Genomic DNA, 27698 nt, shown 5'->3' with positions numbered 1-27698 from the left:
GAGCTGGGGTTTTAGGAGATTTGAGCTCCATTCCCATCTCCCACCTACTGCAGTGGAGGGACAGGCCTTGGGGACCTATTCTGGGTAAGACGGGCTTTGGGCTCTCTGTTAATGTGGAATTAGAGAGTTGGCACTGCCCTATGGTCAAGCTGCCCCTATGGGGACCTTGTCCCAGCTCTCCTGGTTCATAGGCTTTAGCTCCATGTTCTGAATTATCCTGAATCCCTGACTACTTCCCACCTCAGGGCCTTTGCACTTGCTGTTCCCACAGCCTGTGCCTCCCTTCCTCTCTCCTCTAACACAAATACACTGTCCCGCTGACTTGCCCTCACCCTTTAGGTCCCAGATTAAATGTCCATCCCTTTCCAAGGTTGTCCACTCTGTCCAAGAGTTGAAAAAGCCACCCCCCTGTGCAGGCCATGGCTGGGGATGCTCAGCCCCTACTACTCCCAAATAACATCGCTCAGAACAAGGCCAGGAAACTCAACCTCCAGTTCCCTCTGAGTAAATGCTGAGCACTGAGCTTGTCCATGACTCCCCCCAACAGAGTGGCTGGTGTAGGGCAAAGAGTGGTACTTACCCTGGGCCTGTTTACAGGGCAGTGTCCGGGGTCCCCATGCATCCCCCGTGTCCTGCAGGGCCCCCAGCAGTGCTGGTGCTCCCTCCCACGGGATGCAAACATCAGCCACAGACAGAACAGCCCCTCCCCATCCTCAACGCCGCTCCTTCAAGGATGAGGCTTGTCAACTGTGTCTCTGAACCTGGAGCCAGCTCAGGCCTGGGTCATTTCCCTCCTCCGCTCCCACACCTCCCACGGCCTGCCGTGTGCAGCTCCCACACCGAGGCCGGCCCAAGCCCGAGGCCGGCCCTGCCTCCTCCTCAGCCTCCTTTCCTGCCCACCTGCTTCCCGCCTCCCTCTGCACGTCCAGCAACTCAGATCAAGTGACTTTCCACAGAGTCTCTTGGTCCCTGGCCCCAACCCGGGTCAGGCAGCCCAGTGAGCCTTGGCAGGAACTGAAACATAACAAGCCACCCCAACAACTGGGCAGCAAGCGGGTGGAGAGGGCAGCTTCCTCACTGACCTTGGACTGAACGCGGCAGTCGCTTGCCAGGCAGGAAGAGGAGAAGGTGGGAGCTGTGTGGTTTGGATTGGTGGGAAGGTGGAGTGTAAGGAAGGGCCAGAGCTCTGGCCCTCTTCCTCCCCGGACAGATGTCTAATGGGGGGGGGGGTGACTGGTGGAGTGATCCCCCTGTGGGTGGATGCTCCTGATTCAAGACCCAGGGTGGCAGAAGGAGGGCACTGCCCACGGGAGGGATGCTCAGGGGCTAGGCAGCCTATGAGCTCCGACTCTGTCCAAACCCCCGTTCTGATCCCCACTCGCCCACTAAGCACCCCTGGACAAATCACATACTCCCCAAGTCCGGTTCCTATCAGCACAGTGGGCACAGCAGGTGGCATCTACCTGCAGGAACTGTTGAAAGGATCCACATGAGAAGTCTGACCTGTGGTTAGCATCCGACAAACATCAGCTGCTGTCTGTATCCTGTTTACTCCCTTTGAAATCTTGTTCAAAACAACCGAAGAGGCATGGACCAGACTCGCTTCGCCAGTTCTGAATCCACCCTGTGTGCCACATTTATTTTATTCAAACTCCTTGACTCAGGCTTGACCAGGGGCTCAGTGTAGCAGGTCAGAGCTCATGCCCCGAGTCCCAGGGATCTGGCACTCTGATGCCGCGGCTGCCAGCTCTCGGACCTGGCACCCCGATGCCATGGCTGCCAACTCTCAGACCTGGCACCCCGATGCCGCAGCTGCCAGCTCTCGGACCTGGCACCCCGATGCCGCGGCTGCCAGCTCTCGGACCTGGCACCCCGATGCCGCGGCTGCCAGCTCTCGGACCTGGCACCCCGATGCCGCGGCTGCCAGCTCTCGGACCTGGCACCCCGATGCCGCGGCTGCCAGCTCTCGGAATCTGGGCAAGTTTGCCTTGTCTCTTTCATTCCCAAGGACTCCACTGTGCCCAGGACTGCGCCTGACGCACGCACGCAGGTGTTCAGTAAGTGTTTACTGGATGGATCTAAGTGACTTAGCATTGCTGAGTCTCATTTTCTGCAGCTGGAAGAGAGATTCTTCTTGGCACCTGCCGCACAGGGCTATTGTGGAGGTTAAATGAAATGGCATGGGAAAAGTGCCCGACAAGTGGCCTAGAAAACACCCCCTGCCCGGGACTCAGCTCATAACCAGTGGGTAGCTCGCCTGGGGTACACCTGGGCCCTCAGGGAACTAGAATACTCAATTAAGTAAAGCAGCCCTCATGTAGGGTGTTGTTGCCTTTTCACAAAGCACAGGGACTTGACTTCTCACAAATGGTTAGCTATTGCTGCATAACAACCAACCCCCAAACTCTGTGGCTTAAAAGGACAATCACTGACTACTTACCGCTCACAAGTCAAGGCTGGTGAATGGCTGACCTCGGCTGGGCTCAGCTGGCTTTGGCTGAGTGTGGTCACCTATCTGAGAGTTGTTCGCTGTGGGATGCTCTAGGGTGCCCTCCTCTAGAGCCAGCCTGTCATACCAGTGGCACAAGAGAGTGCAGACGGAAATGTGCGTCCTTCTGAGGACGAGGCTCAGAACCAGTTCGCCATCCTACCTGCCACAGGCATCGACCAAAGCAGGTCCCAGATTCAATAGGAGCGGAGCAGACTCCACGGCTTTGGTGGGAGAAACTGCTGAGTCATGGCACACGCGCATGGCTGCTGATGGGGTGAGAAACCAAGGCCCTCCATGCAGCCAGCCTGTCCCGGGGGCTGTGGCCTCGGTCACACGGGTGAGGACATCCTGAGAAGCCTTGGCCTTTCAGGAGTCAGCCATGAAGGAATGCTGGAGAGGGCCTGCCTGCCACCAGGCTCTACCCTTCTGGAAGGAGGGGGGGCCTCTCCTGGGGCTCCTGCATGTCCCTGGGGCGGCCCCAGACTTCCGCTGCAGAGCGGATCCTCTGGGACAGGACACATAAAGGCGGCTGACCCCGAGAGCTGGAAGCAGGCCAGCAGACGCTGTCTCCCCAAACCCCACACCCGTCCCCAGAGCCTGGTCCGTTCTGCAGGCTCATCATGAAGGACGGGGAGAGAGTCAGCCACCCCAAGGACAGAGGGGAGGTGACTCCGGCACCTGATCGGAGTCACACCAAACATCCTTGAAATCCCTTCCCTCTCCGGGTCTCCATCTCTGCCTCTGCACAACGACAGAAATTCTCCAAGGGCCCTCACCAGTGTCACCGACGGAGGCTAAGGACCTGGTATCCCGTCTACCAGCTCTCACCTGGTTCAGCAGCAGAACCTGCTTCCCTTCTGTCATTAAGCCTCAGGGACTAGACACCTTCAAAGGGACTGTAAGTGACACCCTCCCAGAGCTTCCTGTGCAGCCTTGGTCCCCTGACACCCAGGCAGACTCTCTCCAGACCCAGGAGGGCTGGCTCATGTGGCCTCTGCAGGTTTGAAGGGACAGGTGACAGAAGGAGCAGATGACAAGGGACCACAACTGTGCAGGTGGACATGCGGGTGCTGGCAGTGGCCCTGCCTCGCCCTGGGATGAAGGCACACTCAGCTCTGGGGCTGCCAGGTTCTCAGCTCAGAGGCAGGAGATCCCTGAGCTCCAGACTCAGCTGCCACTCACTTGCTGTGTGACAAGAACAAGTCGCTTTCCCTCTCTGGGCTTCACGCCCGAAAATGGGGAGCATTATATCTCCACCTCGACCTGGTGGGAAGACCCAAGAGCACACGAGCACGCAGCTCTGGGCACAGCACCGGGCACCGAGGAGGCGCCCCCAGGACAGCAGACATTGCCATTGCCACCCAAAGGACGAAAACCCAGCAGCCTCCTGGGAGCCTGTCCGTCCCTCTGGAAACTGCAGTGCATTTCCTAGACCTGCCCTTTGGAGGCCCTTCTTAATTCCTGCTTCTCCCCTGCCTGGGATCAGTTCTCTGCACAGCAACCACAGTGGCCTTTAAAACCCGCATCGGCTCACGTCACGCTTATGCTGAGAACCTCCCAAAGGCTTTCCAAGCCCGGCACATGTAGAGTAACACTCACTCCTCCTGGTGACGTGCGGGGCTGGCCTGGCGACTCCCTGACCACTCGGATCACCTTCCGCCCCTGGCCGCGGGTCTGGGCCCCCGCCTAGCTCCTCGAACACGCCGAGCCCGTCCCCAGCGCGTGGCCCGTGCGCTGGCCATCCCTCCTGCCCACGAGGCTGTCCCTCAGTGCCTGCCCTCCCTCCCTGCCCCCCAGTCTCTGCTCAAATACCTATTCTTGGAGAAGCCTTATCTAGCCCTGGCCCTGCTGTCCTCGACCCCCTCGTCCTGCTTTCATTCATAGGACTTGTCACTCTCAAGAATGACAGGTTTGTAGCTTTCTGCTGTTTGCCCCTCCAGGATAGAAGCCAATGAAAGCAGAGGGTTTGTCTGGTTCCCCAGAGTGAGACCGGGGCTGCAGACGACGTCTCACACTCAGGAGGCCGAGGGCTGGACACAAGTTGGTAAATCGAGGTCTGTACGGTTCGAGGTATCAGCCCACCTAAACCCACAGAACCCTCTCGTGTAGAGGGAATCACACACAGCCCATCCTACAGGTGGGGACAGTGCCGCTCACAGAGCTGAAGTGACCTGCCCAGAGCCACACAGCCAGTGGAACCAAGACCAGAACTCAGTCCCTTCCCAAGGCCTCTGGCCATGCAAGGGGTGCTGGGTGGTGGCCTGAGCCACCCCCGCCCTCCAGGGGACTGGGCCAGGTGTACTCCCAGGGCTGCCCATTCTCGAGGCAGGACGACGTAGGGTGGCAGTCCCAGGAAGTCAGGATGCGAGCCGGTGACTGTAGACAATACTTTGGACACGTGAGTGCGTTCCGTGGGGACTGTCGTGGGCGCAGGGAGTGAAGGACGGAGCTGGTGGGAAGACCCTGGCGGCGGCACACCACTCGGGGCCCACCACAAATCACACACTTTGTCTTAACAGGCCTTTCTATTCTCACAAATTCTGAAACAAAACACCGCTCTTTCTCTGACTTGGCTCAGATGTTAATTTGCAATGCAGAAGCCTCCGATTGTCAATGCTTTTCCATTATCCTTATAATTGCTCCCACATACAGTGCTCGATAAAGTTATAAACCTGTCCTCTGGGAACGCCGGGTCAATACAGGGCTATTGATTAGGTGGTGAGACCGTCTCCAGCGCTCTCAAGTCAGGGCGGTGCCTTGGCTGCCCACGAGGAAGACTCACTGGGGAGTCCTGGGTAGAACCCCAGGTGGCACCTCTGCCCAGTCCCAGGTCTCCTGGGACCTACACACACAGGGCTGGAGAGGGCAGTGCCTCTCAGAGACTGGGTGTACACTTTAAACAAATGGGGAGAAAATATGGACTCCAGGGGGTTTGTCCAGCTACCTGTAGGCACCCTGAAAAGTGCTTAGGGCCACTTTGCCCTGGAGTGGGTCATTCTGGTTTTTGTTTGGCAAAGATGACCTGCCTGGGTTTGAATCTTGGCTCCTTCAGGCTCTAGCTGGGTGATCTTGAGCAAGTCACTTCCCCTCATAGAGGTGATAATAACACCTTTGCCTACCTCTTACAGTGGGGTGGGAGAGAGGTTGGGAAGATTAAATGAAAAACAAAAACAGTAAAGAGCTAAACACATAGCTAGATGCCCCCATTGAGTAAGTTGTGGCTGTTGGCTCTTTGAAACCCTGATTTCTAGGCCATGGCCAGTTGGCTTAGTGGTAGAACATTAGCCTGGCGTGTGGAAGTTCTGGGTTTGATCCCTGGTCAGTGCACACAGGAGAAGCAACCATCTGCTTCTCCACTTCTGCCCCCCTCCCACTCTCTCTCCCTCTTCTCCTCCCACAGCCATGGCTCGAATGATTCTAGCAAGTTGGCCCCAGAAACTGAGGATGGCTTCACGGCCTCACCTCAGACACTAAAAATAGCTTGGTTGCTGAGCAACGGAGCAGAGACCCAGATAGGCAGAGCATCACCTGCTAGGGGGCTTGCAGGATGGATCCTGGTCAGGGCACATGTAGGAGTCTATCTCTGCCTCCCTTCCTCTCACTTAATAAAAAGAAAGAAAGAAACCCTGACTTCTCCAGGTTATAGCATCCTGCTGTCTGTCTTCTCGATAGGAGAGGTAAGCAACTGACATCACAATCAACAATGACTGAGCGCTTTCCATGGGCCACAGACCCTAGACAGGCACTTGTGAGTCCCCTCTTTCAGAGTTCTGTCTGGGAGATACTGGCAGAAAATGCTGTCAGCATGCACAGTGTTTTCAGGATGGCCAATGGGGGGTTAAACCATGCTCGCTGAAGCTCCTGTCTCACTCCCCCCCCCACTCCTGCTTTCTCTCCCAGTACAAGTTTAATAAGCCAATATCAAAACCATCTAAGCCTGGAGCTTTCAAAGATTTAAGACTTTTAAATGTGAAGCACCTCATTATATTCAACTATTTTCAATAAAAAAAAAAGACCTGATAAGCCACTGATATGACACCAGTTATCGGTGGGATTTGTTTGACGTTGATTTGAAATGTGCACTGCTTGCTTTTGGGGGTAATGGAACCAAACACTTAGAACTGCGCAGGGCTCGTAGATCACTTTTCAAGTCGGAACATTAAGATGGAGAGGAACCCTGTTTGGGGCTTTATAAAAATAAAGCACTATTGTACAGTCGGGCGTATAGCAGCGGCTGCATGGACAATTGACTTCCTTCCTATTAATCAACTACAATGTTTACCTTCTTATTCCAACCATTTCTAAACCATTAAAACTAAGAGGATTAGCATCACGTTTCTGCCAAGGTGTACTTTTATTTCAGCAAATACTACTTTCACTCTTGGAGGAGATTAAAGGCATGAAATAAATGGTTTCTTTATTGGGCATACTGTGTCACACAGGTTAAAAAAAAGTAAAAAGAAAATATCTGTTTTAAAAGAATACAGTGTCCTTGTCCAATAAAACCCTAGTGCAAAAAGAGTTAAATTTCAAGACAAACAACATACATCATCAAGAATAGTCCAATGTCAAGACTGAGTACATCTCGCCGTGTAAAATAGTGCCTATAAAGGGATCCTTTAGGAACCAGCAGAGAGGTGATCACCTTCAGTTTGACTAGGTTTGAGGAAGCCACATGTTTCTAGTACAGCTTTAAAAAATATGGAAGCACTTGAGTTTGAATACACTGAGTTATTCCTATGTGGGTTTGCCTATACTTTAGATGCAATTCCTGGGGATGTTTAAGAGGTAATGTTTTCTACCTTCTTTTTTTTTTTTTTTAGAAATGTTTGAATTTTGTATAAAACCAACATGTAAAATTTATCCTTTCACTATCTCCCTGATCAAAAGCACATATTAAAAAAAAAGTATGCTCTCAGTCTCAAGTTCATTATTGCGTAGCTCATAGTGACCTCGAACGTCACCAGGAGTGTGGTTGAAGAGTGCAGCCTCTGCGCCTATCAGCACACACATTTCTGGGTGCTTATCAACAATACAAAACATCAAGCCCCAACCCTGGACCAGCTGAATCAGAAACTCTGGGGGCAGGCCCAGCAATCCTCCTCCAGGGGAGTCTGACACACGCTGAACGCTGAGAACCACTGATCTGATCTAGGGCTAATTCTCTCCTGTGATAAGAGAGACCTAGATAAAGATATGAACTTGCTTACAGGACGTGCATCCTGTTAGCAGCGCTAAAATCAGTACAGAGCAAATAGGAAATAAAATGCAGATGAGTCTCACTTCTACAAAAAAATAAAAATCCTAATGGGCAAAGAATAAATTAGTTAAACATTTAAAATAGGAATAGTAAGAGAACATTGGTGTAATTAAAGAGGGTGACCCCAGGATTCCTTTAAATAGTCCCAGCCACCAAGTACAGTGATCCCATTTGCAAATCAATGGATATGCACAGAGCTGTTCCTGACCATATTGACATAAATACATATATAAGTGTGCATATACAGGCACATGCATGGTCAGTAGGAGACTGAGCATTTTCTTTTGAAACAGCAGCAACCCATGTCAAAATGCCAATGTCAACTGGTCCTGAAGAAGGTCCTACAAACTACCTTCACCCCACCCCCAGGAAGGTTGAACAAGAATATACTTTTCATTGCATTCTCACCAATTTCTGGGTATTCTCATTTCATTTCTAATCTTTATTAATTTTATAGTCCCTAAATGATATATCAATGTTGTTAACATTTTATATGCCTTCATTTTTATATAATTAATTATAAAGCAATACTTGCTTGTTAAAATTCTGGAAACTATAGAAAAAGACAAAGAAGAGACTAAGAATCCATAAATCCCACTAACCTGGTAAATCCATTGTTTATAAGTAAATATTTTCTTCTAACACTTTTCAAGACACACTTCCAACATACTTATGATCACACTATATATCAAATTTTATATTATGCTTTTTCATTTAACAATAACACCTTAGCATTTTGTTACATCAAAAACTCTTTGCAAGATTAGGCATTTCAGAAAAGAATAGTGAATTTTGAAGATAAAGCAATAGAAACTATTCTAAATAAAACTCAGAGGTGAAAAAGACTTTAAAATGAACAGAGCATCATCGAGCTGCATAACAATGTCATGGGACCAGATATACATGTCACTGGAGTCCCTGAAGGAAATGAGAAAGGGCACCAAAAAATATTTGAAGTAATATTGTCCAAATATTTTCAAAATTTGATAAAAACTATGAATTTACATATATAAATTCAACAAATGATAAATTCAAGAAACATAAATAAAACTCCAAATAAATCTTATCATACCAAATTGCTTAAAATCATCAATAAATAGAAATCTTAAAAGTATCAAGAGGGGATAAAAAAAGACACAAAACCCATGGAAGAACAAAGGTGAAGTGACAGCAGATCTCTGTTTGGAAACAATGAGAACTAAAAGACAATGGAGCAACATCTCTAAAGCCCTGAAATAAAAAACTGACAACCTAGAATTCTGTATCCAACAAATATATTTTCAAAATTAAAGCAAAATTACATAAGCTGAAAGAATTCATCAACAACATACATGAATTATAGGGAACATTCAAGGAAGCCATTTAAGCTAGAGAAAAATGATACCAGATAAGAATCTACGTGAAAACAAAGGAATAAAGGGGACTGGAATTGGAGGTTATGTGAGCAAGCATAAAAACTTTTCTTATTATTTAAAAATCTCTAAAAGATAATCAACTGTTGAAGGCAAAAATGATAGCCGTGTTCTCTGCAATTTATAATATATGTACAAGTAAGGCGATTGACATAATATCATAAAAACCAAAAGAAGAAAATAAAAAGTAACACTTTTATAAAGTCCTTATAATGCACATGCAGTGACATAGATCTCTTGAAGACTAAATGTGACAAATTAAAGACATAAATTATAAATCACCTACTAAAATAACAGAACAGTTATAGCTAATCAGTCAATAAAAAGACACAATAACAAAATCTTAGCAAACACAATTCATCCAAATCGACAGTAAAAAGGAAACAAGGAACATTTATTCTAGGCCAATAGAAAAGTGTCGAGAATAAATGAACAAATAGAAAATGATAGTCTTAAACCCAACAGTATCAATAATTACATTAAATAAAAATGCTATAAAACCCCAATTAGAAAGCAAAAAGTGTGAGATTGGATAAAATAGGAAGACCCAACTATATGCTGCCTACAAGAACCTCTTTTAAATATGAAAACATAAATGAATTAACAATAAAAGGATGGAAAAAGATACACCATGTTAATCAAAAAGAAAAAAGCTGAAATGACTATATTAAGATTAGACAAAGTAGGTTTCAGAGCAAAAAATATTACCAAGGATAAAGAAGTTTACTTTATAATGATTATGGAACAAATTAGTCAAAAGAACATAATTATCCTAAACAGTTATATGCTTCATAGCAGATTTTTTTAATTGAATTTTTAAATTTTATTTATTTTTTATTATTCTGAAATTGGAAACAGGGAGGCAGTCAGACTCCCGCATGCACCCGACCGGGATCTGCCCGGCATGCCCACCAGGGGGCAATGCTCTGCCCATCCGGGACATCGCTCTGCCACGACCAGAGCCACTCTAGCGCCTGGGGCAGAGGCCAAGGAGCCATCCCCAGCACCCAGGCCATCTTTGCTCCAATAGAGCCTTGGCTGTGGGAGGGGAAGAGAGAGACAGAAAGGAAGGGGGGGTGGAGAAGCAGATGGGTGCTTCTCCTGTGTGCCCTGGCCGGGAATCGAACCTGGGACTCCTGCATGCCAGGCTGACGCTCTACCACTGAGCCAACCAGCCGGGGCCTTGCTTCATAGCAGATTTTTAAACTACATGAAGAACTGATAAAATTACAAGGAAAAATAGACAAACCACAATTATACTGGGTAGGAGACATGCATCTCTCAATCATTGACAGATCATGTAGACAGAAACTCATTAAGGATACAGAACACTTGAATAAGACTATCACCTAACTTGATCTAATTGACATTAAAAAATAGTTTATCTAACAACAACAGAATGCACTTTCTTTTTTCAAGTGCACACAGGACATTTATTCTAGGCCAATAAAAAGTATCAATAGGCCCTGGCCGGTTGGCTCAGTGGTAGAGCGTCGGCCTGGCGTGCGGGGGACCCGGGTTCAATTCCCGGCCAGGGCACATAGGAGAAGCGCCCATTTGCTTCTCCACCCCCCTTCCTTCCTCTCTGTCTCTCTCTTCCCCTCCCGCAGCCAAGGCTCCATTGGAGCAAAGATGGCCTGGGCGCTGGGGATGGCTCCTTGGCCTCTGCCCCAGGCGCTAGAGTGGCTCTGGTCGCGGCAGAGCAATGCCCTGGAGGGGCAGAGCATCACCCCCTGGTGGGCAGAGCGTCGCCCCTAGTGGGCGTGCCGGGTGAATCCCGGTCAGGCGCATGCGGGAGTCTGTCTGACTGTCTCTCCCCATTTCCAGCTTCAGAAAAATACAAAAAAAAAAAAAAGTATCAATAAATTATTTTTAATTTATATTATATACAATGTATTATCTAATGACAATGGTATTCTGTTAAAAATCAACAAAAAAAATATATCTCCTAAATTTCCAAACTAAAGAATATACTTCTAAGTAATCCATGGGTCAAAGAAAATATCAAAAAGAAAATTGAAGCATATTTCAAAATAAATGAAAATAGAAATAGAACATACCAAAATCTGTGGAATCCAGGTAAAGCAGAATTTTACAGGAAATTCTATGGCACTAAAATGCTTGTAGTAGAAAAAGCATTCTAAAGGTAACTATTTTAGCAATATATTTATTTATATATTATATATGAACATAACCATATGTAATTCTATATAATATATATATAAATTTTTTTGCTATGTAATATAGCAAAATAAACTCAAAGCAAACAGGAATAATAAAGATCAAAGCAGAAACCAATAAAGAAGAAAAGAAAGCACCATGTACAAAATCAATGAAATCAAAGATGCTTCTTAGAGAAGGTCAATAAAATGATAAGCTTCTGGCCAGATCAATCAATAAGAAAAGAGAGGAGACACAAATTATCAATATTTGGGATGAAAGAAGTAATAGCGTTCATTACACATGCTACCTATATTGAAAGGATAACTAGGAAATATTAGGACTAACTCTAGGTCAATATATTCAACAACAAAAAATTCTTGAAAGAAACTACCAAACCTCGCATGCAAAAAATATATATATAGATAATAGTTTTTTATATAAAAAGAAATCATACTTTTAGTTAAAACTTTCACAAAAATAAACCTCCAAGATCAGATAGCTTCATTGGCAATTCTACCAAAAATTTAAGGGAGAAATCACACCAATTCTGCATTTTCTATTCTAGAAATTTGAAGAGAGAGGCATATTTCATAATTCATTTTATAAAGCAGATATTATTTTGATACCAAAGCTGGACAAAAATATTTCAGGGAAAGAGATCTATAGACAAGTATTCCTCATCTACATGGATGCCAACATTCTTAATAAATGTTAGCACATAAAATGCAATAAGATATTTTTTAAAACTAATGCATCATGACCAAGTGGGATTTATCTCAGGAATTCAATATTGCTTTTACAGTAGAAAATCAATTAATGTAATTTGCTATATTAGAATAAATACAGACTAAACAAGAGAGGAAATATGGTTATTGTACTAGTTACAGCAAAAGCATTTGACAAAATGCAACATCTATTTCAGGTAAATACAGTTGGCAAACTAGGAATAAAAGGAAACATCATAGGAAACATCCATCACCATGATAAGTATTTAATGCTTTTCCTTAAGTAGGGAACAAGGTTCCAAACAAGGCAATAAGGCAAGAAAAAGAAATAAAATAAAACTGCCTTTATTTGCAAATAACATGATTGTCCACCTCAAAATTCCTCCTGAATCTATAAAAGTGCTTCCAGAACTAAAAGTGAGTGTACAAGGCCTGACCGGGCGGTGGCGCAGTGGATAGAGCATTGAACTGGGATGTGGAGGACCAGGTTCGAGACCCTGAGGTTACCAGTTTGAGCGTGGGCTCATCTGGTTTGAGCAAAGGTCGCTGGCTTGAACAAGGGGTTATTCGGTCTGCTGAAGGCCCACGGTCAAGGCACATAAGAAAGCAATCAATGAACAACTAAGGTGTTGCAATGAAAAACTGATGATTGATGCTTCTCATCTCTCTTTGTTCCTGTCTGTCCCTATCTGTCCCTCTCTCTGACTCTCTCTCTGTCTCTATAAATAAATAAATAAATAAATAAATAAAGTAAAATAAATGAAATGAAAAAATTTTAAAAAGTGAGTGTACAAAGCTATAGGATACAAGATCAAATTACCAAAACAAAATTGCATTTCTCTACTCCAGCAATGAATAGTTAAAAACTGAAAAAACTTTAAATTACCACCTCCCGATTGTACAAAACTGTGAAGTATTTTGAGAGATATCTGATGGAGGATGTGCAGGACCTATACACTGAAAACATTGCTGGGAGAAATTAAAGACCTGACCAAACAGAGACCTCTACTGAGATCATGGCTCTCATAAACCCAGAGGCAGGAGCCCAGGTCCTGGCCAGGGGGAGCCCAGTAAAGTCAGCAAGACCCAAGCTCTTCCAACTCCCCTTCTTGTGCATTCCTAGGGACCATCCAGTCCTCTGGTCCAAGATGGCTTCTAAAATAAACAAGAGCATGCCCCTTTCCTTTCAACAAGGCTTCCTGGAAATCTTAAGTCTTCTTGGTCAGAATTTGTTGCATGGCCACGCAGGCAAGGCATGCTGGGACATTCTGCCCGATGGAGATTAGGAGGCTCCCAGGATTCGCTCCCACACTCTTAACCTCAGGAAGATCATCCGCTCCTGCGGGGTCCTGCCCTCCCTAGTTATAAAATGAGCACGTTGCACCAGCTGATCTCCGAAGGGGCCGTGCTAGCCAAGGAGTGCTTTACCCCATGGCGGGTTCCTCCAGGCGGGTCGTACCTTCCAAGGGGTTTACGTTTCCCTCCTCCCTCCCACCCGCAGTGAAACCAGTTACAAGTTTCCCAGGTGTAGAATAAGACAATTATACCTGCCCATCTACTTGCCCGAGAGACTGACCAAATGCAGGTAAGCCACCTAACTCATAACAGGAGGGGAGACAGAGGTAGCTCCCTTTTCCACAACAAAAAGGCAACTCTTTCCTGTTCTCCTGGGCAGGGCGATTTTCCTATTGAATGTGGTTAGAAAGAGAGTCTAACCAGCATTTCATTTGGCCACGTTGAACCCACTGAAGGAAGAAATTAAAATACTTCCACAGATGTTGAAGTAAACCCTTCTTCTGAGGCTCTGGCTTATTTCTTCCCGTGCTCAGACCTGGGAAGCGAACTGCATACTTAGCTTCAAAAAACCAGAGGGCCCTCCATCCATCCATCAGGTTTCACTCCAACACTTGGGAAACTCATGCCACAAACGCCCAGTGGGCCTCGGCTTTCAAACTACCCTTTTCCCTGGGAGATGGAGATTCTTTCTTCAAACAAAAAATAAAGGGTTCACAGGAAGATGCACATATAGCTGTATGCTATATGTAGTGCCCTCACCACGCAACTGTAAGTCATTAAAACTGGTGCCCGGGTAGACCCGCAGTGGAAACCCTGACCGCAGAGGTGGCATGGCATAGGGCAAAGCATTGGAAGGACAGGCCTGTGTCCTGCCACTTAGCAGCTGAGCGACGCAGGAGAGGTGCTTTACCTCTCTGAGCCCCAGTGGACCCAGGAACTGGATGCAGACTCCAAAAATGTTCCCGGCGGTTAACAGGCCAGGGAAGCCTGTGTCCCGGTGTCTGAATCAAATTCTTCCGGTTTGATGTCCCTCCCAGAGGCTCCACCCCACAGTAATGTCCAGGTTAAAACAAAGACCCGTCTACATCTGGAACCACAGTGGTCAGCCCCCAGGGAGCTCTGTCTGGGAGGTGGGAACGAGCAGCCCACTGTCACATTTCCTGCAATACTCCAGGGCCCCTCCTTGATGGGCTGCTCACCTGCAGAGACAGCCCAGACACAATGTCCAGGGCTCTGTGGTGTGATGGAATCCCACTCCTCTCTGGGTGGGGTCCAGTGAACTGGCTCCACCCCCTGCAGTTGAAGAGCCTCTTAGAGCAAAGGAGTGCCAGTGTTCTTCTCCCTGCCCCCCCAAACCCAAGGACACTGAGTGGGGAGAACAAAGTGACACCCGGGCAGGCGGAAGGGCCCTGATCCACATGGACATCAAGAGATGTTATCATCAGATTAGAGACGAGAGCAATCGCAGGCGCGGCAACGGCAGTCACGCACGGCACGCTCCTGCGGCCAGGCGTCATGCAACCACCCCATTTCATCTCTGCTGCAACCCTCTGATAAAAGGGCTGTTTGCGCCCTCACAGAGCGGACGGGGAAACAATCTCAGGCATGCCACATGCTCATGGTTACACAGCTAATGTGAACTTGGGCTCACAACCAGGAGAGTTCGTTCCAGGCAAAAATGTCTTTGGGTTAGAATGCTACTGGTAGCTGCCATGTGTGGATCATTCATTCATTCATTCGTCATCTCATTATTGGAGGCAACTCTGTGCTGGGCTCTGAACTAGGTGTAGGGAGATAGGCGTGAACAAAAACTAGTCCTATATTCTAATGAAGAAAGCCGTGACTTGTAATCATACAAATAAATGAATAGGCACAACCTGCGATATGGGACAGGGAAGAGGTGAGGGGTCCTGGACAAGTGGGAGTGGACGAGGGAGTCGCCCAGGTAAATCTTGCCAGGAAAGAACCTCTGGATAACACCGCTGACTCAGAAAACAGCAAGAGTCGAGGTCCACTGGGAGCTGGCAGCCACGTTCCTGGGGCACAGAGGTGCCCGGGCTGTCAGGCCAGGCGCAGGCGGGGGCAGAGAGAGCGGGCAGAGCCAGCGAGCTGAGCCTGACAAGCCCTTGATTTTGCCCAAATGATAACCTGCTGAAGGAAATGATCTCCCAGGCCCCTGGACCTCTCGTCTAATTGCAAACCACGCAACCTTAGCCACTGCGAGATTAGCAGATAGCGAGCACTGTCATCGCCTCCGCCGGCTTCGCTGGCACCCACCCCGCTCTGTGCCCTGGAGCGGGAGGCACACGTGTGCCTTCCAGAGGACACCTGCCTGCTCGGGGCCTGGGCCTGGGTCCTGGCGGCTGTCAGAGAGCCGGAGAACAGGAGGGGTACAGGAGTCCTGACCCCCAGCACGGACGACAGAGGCTGTACCACCTGTGGCGAGCGCTGTCCAGATGGTGAGACTCACTGAGCCCTCCAGAAGGACCCCAGGTTCGGGGCTCAAAGCCAGTGGAGTTTAGACAGAGCACCACCTCCCAGGTTTCATTCCAGAAGGAAGGTAGAGACAGGTCAAACTAGAACTTCCTTTGCCCTTTGCCACATGGCCTGCATACCGAACAAACTCGGCCTCCCTCCCGGTGCTGCAGGTCGTGGACCTCAACGATGGGAGGTTGGGCTCTCAGACATGAGGGACTCGTTCACATTTCAACAGGAGGGAGATCGCCTCTCCGCTGCCCCCTTCTAACAACTCCATTTCTCTATTACCTAAGAGATATAAATGTGTGTTACAGGAAAATGAGGAAGAGGTGAACAGATAAGAGGAAAAAGAGCCTTCCCATTAAGAGAAAATGCCTACAATGTTGTGCTAACTTCTCCCCGGATGACAGCAGGTGCACACGTTTCAGCCAACTGCACAGCTGCACTTGTCAAACGGATCAGGCGCTGCGTACCAGTCTGTAGCTTGCCCAGTGAACAGTTTTCATGCCATGGAATACACCGCTGGAAGCCAATTTTCCTGGCTGTACGATCTTTTCCTGGATAGCTCCACCACAATGTATTCAACTAACTCCCTCCCTGTTTGTTACATTGTTTCCAGTATTTCCTATGAAAAGGAGCCTCCAAGGAGCATCCTCCAAGCTCAGTATTTCTCCACAGGCACCCTGAGCACTGCTGAGGGGCCCAGAAGGTCACTCATCAATGATTTAACGGGGTGCCAGGATGGGCACCAAAGTGCTGTCCCCGTGTTTAGAATCACAGTGGGGTGTCTTTGTAGAGCATGTGGGGGAGGTTCTGACCGATAAAAGTTTTCTATTTGGGAAATATGGTTAACCCTCAAAAGAATTTCAGGAAAGAACAACGAAAAGTTGTTTTGGATGGAGTTTAGCTCTTCTTGGGTAAATGTCAGCATTCTTCCCTATTAGAGAAACTGTCCTAAATTGGCAGCTTCTACCACTATAAAAATTGCTAAATATCAATATTAATCCAATGGCACCGGAAGAAAAAACTGTGCTGGACCTCTTAATTCAGGCTGAGTGTGAACCCCAAACCTTAGACTTTGGCACCCAGAAAATCAGAGCTCACAATGGGTCCATTTTCATCAGTAAAAAGTGCTCACGGGTCCCCTTGCCTCGGGGGGTCAGAGCTGTGGAGTGTCTATGGAGGATTAGGAGATTTTCTTTCATTACTATTAGGGTTCATGGACTTCTCCATACTCCACGGTAAGAAGGGTCCTTGAAGGGTGGCATCACAGCGGTGACTTGCCGGGAGCCAGGAATTCCAGAGCCCCTGAGAGGTTAGACCAGGCATGGCCAACATACGGCCTGAGTTTATGTAACGAGTTTATGCAGCCCACGATTAAACTTTTAATATTCTCTGCACGATGCACTGTGGAAATGAAATAAGTGGTACTTTTAAATCGTTATACATAAACTACGATATCTAACCATTGTACAACAATGAAAGTTAAAATCTCAGCTACTCAGAGCGGAAGCGTCTTTGATTATTGGAAATCGAGATATTTAAGAAGATAGTGATATGTGGAAAGAATTCCACATGTGACTAGTCTAGGGTTAACTTCCAATAACTGGTCGAACGGATTCGTGATACTTCTTTATTTTTTAAAAGAATTCCATTATAAAGATTTACAACTTTTGTACTTGTCTGTGCAATTTTTATAAGCAATTGAATAATGGAAAATATGGAAATTTTTAAAAACTTACCAAGGAATATTTAGTCATCTTCAGCTCAATTTATATTTGTGAACAAACTTTTTCTTTAATGAACCTAAATAAAAGTACAAGATCAAGACTGAATGATTTACATTTGGAGGCTGTGTTAAGAATAGCTACTATTGCCTGACCTGTGGTGGCGCAGTGGGATAAAGCGTCGACCTGGAACACTGAGGTTGCCAGTTCAAAACCTTGGGCTTGCCCGGTCAAGGCACATATGGGAGTTGATGCTTCCTGCTCCTCCCTCCCCTTCTCTCTCTCTCTCTCCTCTCTCTCTAAAAATTAATAAATAAAATATAAAAAAAAAAATTAAAAAAAAAAAAAAAAAAAAAGAATAGCTACTACAAGTGTAGAGCCAGATATTAAAAAAATAATAGGCGATGCAAAGCGCCTCAACACGTCACATTAGTTTCTTTGTTAATTTGTTGTACTAAATTACTTACATTTAGTCATAAACAAATTACATAATACAATTCTGTTTACTTAAATGAATCATTTTTGTATTTAACATTTTCTAATTTTTAATATTTTGTCTGGCCCATGAAAAAAGTTTTCTTTCTAATCTGGCCCCGGGGGAAAAACTGTTGGCCACACCTGGGTTAGACAGAAGAGTTCACATTTCTAAACGTCAGTGGCAGAGAGAAGAATACTGACAGGGGGCGAGGGACTTTGCCAGAAGCCACAGGCCTGCAGGAGGCATCGGGGTGACAGAGCCCAGGCTGGCCCCGAGCACTCCCTCTCTGTCCCAGCCCTGCATGTCAATGCGCCCCCTTTGCCTCGAAGGTCTACTGCAAAAGCAGCCTGTGATTGAGCGAACACAGTTTCCAGGGCTTTTAGAGATTCTCCAGTTCTCTTCCGAGAAGCAGCACTTGGCTACTGGATGCTCTGCTGTGTTCGATCCTCTCTGGGAAATAAAAAGTCACAAGCGGGAACAAAGCAAGGTGGGAGGGAAGGGGTGGGCTTCCCAGGTATGCAGCTGAGCTGGGGACACTCTGGTGGATGAAGAATTCAGAGAGCAGCCCAGAGCCGGTTTCCCACGGCAGAACTCCCTGATCAGAACGGGAGCCCCCCTGCCCCGAATTCCCTCCAGCCTGGGCTACAGAGAAAGCAATCCAACACCCTGCAAGGCACGGCCTTCCTCGTGGCTGTTTCTGCTTGTCCTGCTGGCTTCCTGTGCTGTGTGGACACAGGAGCGCCACTGAGATCTCCCTTGAGGACCTGGACACTCATCCCCCAGCCGCCCAGGATGTCGGCTGCTGACCGCTCACAGCTGAGGCCCTCTCCTGGATTTGCTCTCTGCCGGGGAAGCTGCCTGGCCCAGGGCTGTCTGCCTCGGGGACAGTCCCACTGCCCAATCCTGCAGCACCCATACCTCGCACAGGAGACAGTACGTCGGCTTGATTGCCTCTGCCAGTGGTATGATAACAAAAGTCTCTTCTCCGCAGGGTTTCTGGGGCTGTGGTTTAGGAAAACGCATACCCACTCAGGGGTCTCCACAGCAGGTTTAATCTCCAGTGGCGTGCGTGCCAATGTGGTATTCAAACACAACTAGAAACCCAGGACTCAACTTTGAGATTATAAGAGAGACATCTAGAAAGAACAAGAATCCTCCCTCAGTCTTTGAATATGTGACACAATTTCTGAAGAGCAGGACACTGAATTCTGGAACACAGCTCCAATGGAACCACTGCATGGAAGGATAAACTTTCTCTCTTTCTCTCTCACTCCTACATCTGGCATCAGACGGCCAGGTCGCACTTTACCACCTGGCGGTGTCACCCATCTCCAGCTGGTTTCCTATGACCCCTGCTTCTCCTTGTAGCAAACTATCTCCCTGCCATCTTGATCATTGCCACGTGCCAGGCACTGAGCTTAGTGTTGCTGAAACATTGTATTATCTGGTCCTCCCAATACCTCCTAATGTAGATATAGCAGTTTCTATTTTAAGAGAAACAAATAGGCAAATTACTCAGTTGTGCCATTAGGAAATTGGTAGAGCTAGAATTCAAAACCAGGGCTAAAATAATAGCCAAGACTTAACCCCCCACCAATGCCCCCATGTGGCAGAAGCACAGAACTCCCTAAGTAAGGAGCCTCACTCCTCACTCATTCCAGGGTTGCCGAGAGACAGATAAACACCAAATTTTAACAGTAACTGTGTATTTTGCTAATTCCCTAGGATGGCTGGGAGATGCATCTCCCGGTCTCTTCTGCTTCTGCATGTTTTGAGCAGAGGCACTGACCCATTTGTCCCAGACTCTCTTTTCAAGAATGATTTTATTGCAAAAAGCCTTAGAAGACAGAGATAGCATCTCCCTCCAGGTCAAAGGGCAGGTTTGTTAACTGACCGGTATAATAGGATAATGTCTGCCCTCAGGCAAGGTGCAAGGCAGCTTACTGCGCAGAATGCGAGCTCGGGCCTGCGGCCTCCCTAAGCTTGGTGCTCTGGTAATGCGACCCCTTCGCTGTGCACCACCTGGCATCCGTGGCCATCACCAGGCCCACCCCACATGGCCCTATAGGAACTGGGACTAGAGAACTGCACCCAGTAGTCTCTCCGGCTCCTGCTATTGCTCTGAGTAATAACCCATCCTGTGCCTCTGGCCCAGGGGTCTCGTGTCTTCCAGCACCCATGCCTGAGTGGGCTACGGGAGGAGCCCTGACCGAGGCCAAGCTGCTGGTGGAAAGTGCTGTCTGTAGAATGGGGGGAGGAGCCAGCGGCCACGGGCAGGGGTCAGAGACAGACACATGCTCCGGGAATCACAGCAGCAGCACCTCTGACTTGGGACAAGGAGGAGCTGGGGGATAGGAAGTCCTTGGAAAGCATCATGGGGGGGGTCCCCATTAGCAACTGGAAATGCAAGTCCACTTTAGGGGACTCCCCAAGCCCACCCCCTCCAGAAAGGAGGTGCTGTCTCTCCCCATTTGAAAGCCACTTGTGGGGCCACCTAACAACATCTGTACTTTCTGGAATGTATCCCCACTTAAAGCTGGGCACCCTGACCAGAAACCTGGAGGGAGGCAGGAGAGTGGACCATCTGGACGATGCCTTCCTCACTGAGAGCCTAGAGTTGAGACAGAAGCAAAGGGCTGTCCAGGCAGTGCCGGCCTGTGGCCGCTGCGTGAACTCAGGCCTCTGCAGAGAAAGCCAGTGCTCGTTGCTGAGGTCGGAGTCCCAGCTCGGCCCTGCCCCGGACTGCCATCCTGTCTGCCTGCCCCTTACTCTGGGCCGGGTGCAGGTCGGAGCTGGTCAGCTGGGGGCACACGTGCTGGCCTTCCGGGGGCTGGCATCAGCTCCTGCACCGGACAGCGGGCTCGGGGTTGCAGCAACCCCTCTTCCGGCGACAACGGTCCTTGTCCTCACCTCTGCTCTTTCCCCCTTCGCTCCCGTCACTGGACACACATCATTTATGGGCCGTGATACACTGCACTTCAGAATTGATTCTTGTGCTCAACTGGTATAAAACATTTTTGGTGGACTAAGGCTGCCAGGTGAGATATTTCCTCGTTATTGATGTGTGCCTGGGGCTTATGTCCCCACGTGGTGGGGCCCTCTGGCCAGGGCCACTCCTCGGACCCTCCAGCCAAGACACTCAGCCAAAGGCGTAGGCCGCCTTCCGAACGAAAGAAAATATTAATTTAAGAGGTTGTTTCCACATGAAATTGCAGGAACCTTCAGAACCCTGCGTTAAAGTGTGATTCAGGCCTGAGTGTCCCAAGGGCTGAGCTCGCCACCTTGGAAGAAGCTGGTTGCCAGCGACCTAACAGAAGGCATTCTACCAGGGCCCCAGTGCCTCTGCCCCCCACGCAATCATCTCCAGCTGGTTTGCCTGGAGGTCTCTTGCTGAAGGAAGAAAAGCAAACATACTCCTTGTCTTATCTTTGGTGTCAACCCCAGCTGGGCAGATTCCCAAGCCCATAATTCCCGAGATGAGAATTAGACCATGTGGTCCACCAGATGTGAGCGCACTTACGGTGGCTGTAGGAACGCAGGGACGCTGAGACTCGGGAAACACGGATTCTGTGGTCCCCGCACGTGTAATCTTTCTCAGTGGCTCCCTTTCTCTCATCGAGTGCCATGGGCCTCAGGAGACCTGTGGTCAAGATGGCATCAATCCCATTTTACAGACTAGGTTAGGAAACTGAGGCCAAGCGTAAGTACCTTGCCCCAAGGCATTCAGATTGGAAGACCATTGGGAGAGATGAGAGTCCAGGTCTTCCTCACCCCCAAAGTGCATGCTGCCCCATTGCATCGGACCACCTGCCCAGGTCCGGGCTCTGTTGCCCGGTGGCCCCAACCTCCCTTCCTAGAGAGGTTCAGACGACACAACCCAGCAGAGCAAGTAGTGCCTGTCTCCTGCCCTCTGCCCAGTACTGAGCTGGTTTTAGCTACTGGGAATACAAATCCAAAGGGTGAGCGCTCGGTTTCTGAAGACAGCTGCTCACAGAGCACTGCGAACAGGGGCGACATGCTCATTGGGCACAGGGCCCGCCACAATTTTCTAAGGGTCCATGAAAAAAAATTATTTTTAACTTCTCTTACAATCAGAAGAAATAAATAGGATAACGGATATAGAATAATGAACCCAGCCTGGATCGTATCCACCTCCGCCCCAGTGCAGTTGTAAAGCCCAGTGTTCGTTCAGTATGTCCCGAGAGAGGAAGGGTCCTCCCAGCAGCAGACGTGCCCAGGGTGCCCGGCCGTGGTGACGTGGCCCAGACAGCAGGGAGGGCTGGCAGGAGGCTCTGCCTTGGATGTCACATGGAGGGTGTCCAGCTGGCACACAGGGAGGGCCTGGTGGGTGCTTTGGGTTGGTATTCTTCTCCAAAACCATTTTCTCTTCCCAGAGTGGGAGAGGCTTCCCTTGGATAGAAGGGAGAGCCCTAGGCCCCTCCACCCCCCACGCCACTCCATCCAGCAGCACGACCTCTGCAGGGAGTCAGGAACCCCTGCAACGCCCTGGCCTCCAGCCCAGCTCTCCTCTCCAACCACACAGGAAGTGAGGTGGACGCTGGGAGCGGAGGCTGAGACAGGTGCCTCCAAACAGGTGGGTGCTCGTCCTACACACGCTGCCTGTGTCCCAGCACAGTGCCCAGGATGGCACCTTCATCTTCTTAAACAATGGCAAGGAAGGGCACCTTCGACATTCTCCCGTTGTCTTACAGATGGGGAAACTGAGACCCCAGGGACAGGTTCTGTTCATTTCTAGAGAGTACTTTTTTCCTGTCAAGTCCCTGCCTGCAGAGGATTAGCCTCCGTCTCACGTGCAGCTTTCAGGGACCACTGCCTGGGGGCATCAGAAAGGCTCCCTGGCACCCGGAGGGACACAGAGTGAGTCACTCCGTTTATCCCCTGCCCGCATTCACCTTCACTGCCAGGCAGAGCTCAGAGCCCAGGGCCCTTGAGCCTGCGGCGGCAGTGGGTGACGGTGACCACGTAATCGGGGATGGGGCACTTTCTCCACAGGTGCCATTCGTTTTCAAGCATCCGCTCGATCCCCGTGGAGGGATGAAAACCAGTGTCAACTGCCTCCTCCTCCGCCCCTCCGGAGGCCTGCTCAGTATTAACATCAAAGCGCTCCGCATAGTTATCATTCCTCCCTCGGAGGCGTTGAGCGAAGACATCTGACAGGGCGCACAAAAGCCCCACAGTCTCCAACTGGACTCTAGAAAGGCGGCAGCAAGTTCAAACCCAAGTTGAAAATTTCCTCAAATAGGTAGATTTTCTTTCCTGGGAACCTGGACGGATTATCCCTTAGCATCCTCTCCAAAATCAATTTGCGTCCACTTACCCGTCGCTTCTGGTACAAAATAAAGCAGCTTACGGTCCATCGTTCGGGATTTAATAAATGGCACCCGCAGGCTCCGAGGAGGGCATTTCTGGGGGTGGGGGAGGGGGGAGGACAGACAATACCCTGTCTTTGGTCTTACTTTCTTTCTTTTTTTTATTTTTCAAGAGCAATCATGTCTCCTCTTTGAAATATAATGGAACATATTAAAATATAGATTGAAGTATGATCTAAAGAAACTATTCAACTCTGGTTACGCTCAAAGCACTTAAGTGAAGGACCACAAACTGGAACTTGGGGGGAGGGGAATTAGTGTGCATTTGTTCATGAAAGAAAGAGGAATAGAAACCAACTTCTGTGGGGAGTGATCATTTTCTTACCTTTGTGTTAAATCTTTAGGTCTTGATTATAAGGATTTGTACCCATGGGTTGGCTTTGCCTCCAGGTGTCCATGAAGGAAACTTGTGTATATGAGGCGTTTCTGCTGCAGTGGCTACACCTCGCAGGTGGGGACCCTGAGTCCAAGCACCCGCCCTCGCTACTGTGGCCCCCTGTTCTCTACTCATCGAGGGTCCCGTGATTTCCGGGTGAGAGACAAGCACTGAATCTTCCAGTCAGAGCTTCTGTGGCTTTTCAAAGAAAGCGGAATTTCAATATGACCCCACTATAGCCTTCACAGTCGTGAGCTTGGTGTAACTAGGGACTAGCGTGTAAAGGGAGTAAGGGTAGCAGGCAGGGATTGGGCAGCTGAGCCTCCAGGACCCCAAAGCCAGCTGCTCATTCATTCATTCATTCATGCAGTAAAGCTCAGCCGAGCACTTGGTGTGCACCTGCTGATGGCTGCTCAGCTTCCACCGGGTTCCGCTGCTCTAAAAAGCACATCGGATGGAGGGAGGGAGTCTATTAGCCAATGTTTATAGATAAAGAAACTGAGGCAGGGCCAGCATGTGGCAACTGGATCCGGAACAAAGGCCCTCCTGAGGCGAAGCCGCTGCTCTTGACACGGAGACCCGCGGTCTGGGGGCGCTGGCCTGGGAGGTCGAGCTTCTCCGGGGTCTCACTCCTTAGCTATGTAGCCTGGGACAGCCCTTGGCCTCTCTGAGTCTCAGATCACAGGCTTCTCTGATTCCTAGGCCAAGGACGACTTCCCCTGGGGCCAACCTGCTCCTTCTCTCTGTCTTGCTGAGGGCCTCATCGGGCGGGGGGTAGGGGGGACTCAGTACCACCCCTCAGAAGGTTTCAGGGGTTGATTTCCTTACAAGGCACCCCAATGATATTGCTCATCCCCAAATCTGGCCTGGGGGCGGGGTGGGGAGAAGCTTGCAAACAGAAACCTCTGGTGACCTTCCTGATGTTGTCCTGTGGGTCCCCCCCACCCCCACTTTGCTAGGCTTCCTTCTTTCTGCTTCTTTAAAATTTGCAATTACCAATAATTCCCTTTGTTGCACCCAAGTGCGAACCACCACATTAAATTATTAAATATAAGTGTTTCTGAAATATTTTATCTTGACATGTATCTCCGGAGTCAAATGACCCCGGGCATTGTTCATAATTAATTTCATCAAAAGGGGGAAAAAAAATGCTGGCAAGGGACTCCCTGAATGACCCGTCCTGCAGAAATATAGCTGACACTTGGCTGGCGTCTCCTTCCTCCCCTCCCGGGACACAGGAGGGCGGGGCAGCCCGCAGGCTGGCCCTGTCCACACAGTTCCAGAATTTGAGGGGAGGGGACAGCTGTGTGACCATTTTGGTCCATCTTTACTTTTTTTTTCTGTCTGAAGAAACAAGCTAAGAGTCCGAGCACTGGGTGCCCCGTCCACGGCAGCAGAGCCGGGGGACAGCAGAGCTGGACACGCAGCCGCCACCCCCCCAAAGCCCCCAGCCCTGGCAACCTGATGCCCCACTTCCAGCATGGCTTGCCTCAGGGCGCTGACTCCCCAGTCCAGCCTCCTCCTCCGCGCTGCTGCTTTTCGAGACCAGATAGGTGCATTTAAAGGCGCAAGGGTGGGGGGAGGCAAAACCGCTTCTGCACATTTAAAGAAAAAAAAAAATCCCCTGAAACAAAGGGCTTTTTTGTCCCCCGCCCCCACCGGGCTCGGAGAGAGAAAGATTAAGTTTGAGGAGTCACTTCCAATCAGAGAGCTACCATTTAATTACAATGCCCAGGAAATTACGAAGGGAACGGGCAGGCCGGTGATAAGGGCCCGCCCCGCAGGATGACAGGCCTGAAACCCAACCACTTCATCACGGGGCTTTATCACAAGAGGCTGTCTGGAAGGCTGACAATCTGATTGTACTGTCAACTCAATTCATAATTAATATATTTATCAAATTAATTACTGAAAATATCTCCCTGGCGCTCGCCGTAAAACAGTGGCTAGCTTCATGGCGGGCGGGCTCGGCTCCCGGCTAATAACCGCGCTGTCAGTTTAATGAGGGCAGGGAGCGGCCCTGTTCTGCGTGCCTGACAGACAAATTGCCCTCTTACAGGGAATGGTCCCCAGAATTTAAGAGAAGAGAAGAAATATGGCATTGTTTGGTGACAGCCGCAATCGGAGGCTTGTCTTGGAAACTTTGCATCCATTCCACCATACAAGGCGTGTGGGAGGGGGTGGGGGGGTGCTTTGGCAGCTAAAAAGATACTTTATGAATTCCTGACTGATGGCTTCATCAGAGGCCCCCTTCCCTGCGGGAGCAGTCGGCTTCTCCGGAGTCCTGAGTTAACCCCCAGCCTGGCTGGAACCTGCAGGCGGAGGTTTAGATTTAGGGACTTGAAACAGCAGCAGATTCTTGATAGGCAGGTGTTTGTGAGAAAGAAAAAGCCCACGTGCCCAGGATTCCCAGGGCACAATGAGATCCTGAGTGGACCTCTCGACTGCTGGAAAGAGTGTCTTCTTCCTTTGTTGGGGTGAAGATTCAGGCCTTGAGAGGGCCCAAGGGGAGGTCTTTCCCAGGGGAGCCCGCTGCCCGTGACCCATGCCTGCCCCCATTTTGGCTGCCTGTGTGGTTTTGTGTAGCTCTAGCACCTGCGCCGGTCACTGGGCAAAGCCAAGTGTGGAGACCCTGCCCTCTCTTGCAGGAGCTCACCCGCCCAGGTGAGATGAGACAGGTGCGCCCAGGCAATGCCAAAGACAGGGGCCTGTGGGAAGCCCACATCTTGGCTGGAAGGGGCAGTGATCCCAGGGTAGCCACACTCCTGCCTGTAGAACTGAGTCAGGCCCGGGTTGAAGCACTATGGAGACCCACAGAGAACAGCATTCTGGCCTGGCCAGCAGGCTTCCTGGAAGAGGCAGGATTTCAGGAGCAAATCAGTAGATGGGAAGTAGCAATTACAGAAACATGCCCCCAAGGGTCAGCTTCCAGCTGTTCACCTCTCGTGTGCCAGGCGGGCCCTGGGTGGGCACAGCGATGGGAACCCGTTCCCTTTTAGGCCAGGCCCCTATCGGGAGGCCGGGGCTGCTCTGGGCAATGCTTCCAGAGAGACGCCAGGAGGGCTGGGGGGAGGGATGTGTGCCCTCACGTCCTTCTGGCCCATTTTTGTCCCAGCCTTTCTGCCCACATCTGGTGATGGCCGAGGGAAAACGGCGCCTTGGTCAAATAATGTCCCTGGCCTGTCTGAGCCCCCAGGTAGAAAGTAGCCTGGAGAGAAAGCAGCTAAGCCCCATGGCGGCACCCCACCCTGCCCCAGGTGGCCCGGGCGGCCGTAAGCCCCAGCTGCCATCCGAGAGGCCTGAGATGAGCTCGCTCCGTGTGTCCTGGTGCCATCTGAGAGGTCAGAACCCGGGCTGGGCACGAGAGTGAGCACACAGGCGATCAGATGAAGTAAATCGTCAGTTTATAATCTTCAAACTCGTGTGTGTGTGTGTGTGTGTGTGTGTGTGTGTGAGTGTTCTGCCTTTTAAAGGTGCTTGAAAGACTCAAAAGAAGGATGTCACACTACATTTGCAGCTGTTAAGATTGCTGAAGGAATTAGTGGCCTCCGATCTATATAGTACATGAGTGCTCACTTTCGCAGGGCTGTTTACTCATTAGACATACATTGACCAAAAAAAAAATTGTTTTAAAAATAGCTTGCTGGGTGACGTCCTGGCTGAGGCGGGGGGTGGGGGGGGCGCTGGCTCTGCCCTGTCACCAGGCACAAGGCAGTGGTCCCCAGGGAGCTGGTCTGCAGAATCAGCAGGGGACATCCAGCGACGTGTTCTTAGAAGACCTCAGTAGCAAAGATGTGGGTAATTTATATGACGTTTAACTATCTTTTAAACAGCCAGTTTTTCTTGTGCAGTGGCTGGGCTTCCATAAAGCAGAGATAAGGCCTGCCCATCTGGCTGGGTCT

Source organism: Saccopteryx bilineata, chromosome 7 (assembly GCF_036850765.1).
Source record: "Saccopteryx bilineata isolate mSacBil1 chromosome 7, mSacBil1_pri_phased_curated, whole genome shotgun sequence".
In the NCBI taxonomy this organism is placed as follows: Eukaryota; Metazoa; Chordata; class Mammalia; order Chiroptera; family Emballonuridae; genus Saccopteryx; species Saccopteryx bilineata.
The sequence above is the reverse complement of the archived record's forward strand: the minus strand, read 5'-3'. Positions refer to the sequence as shown.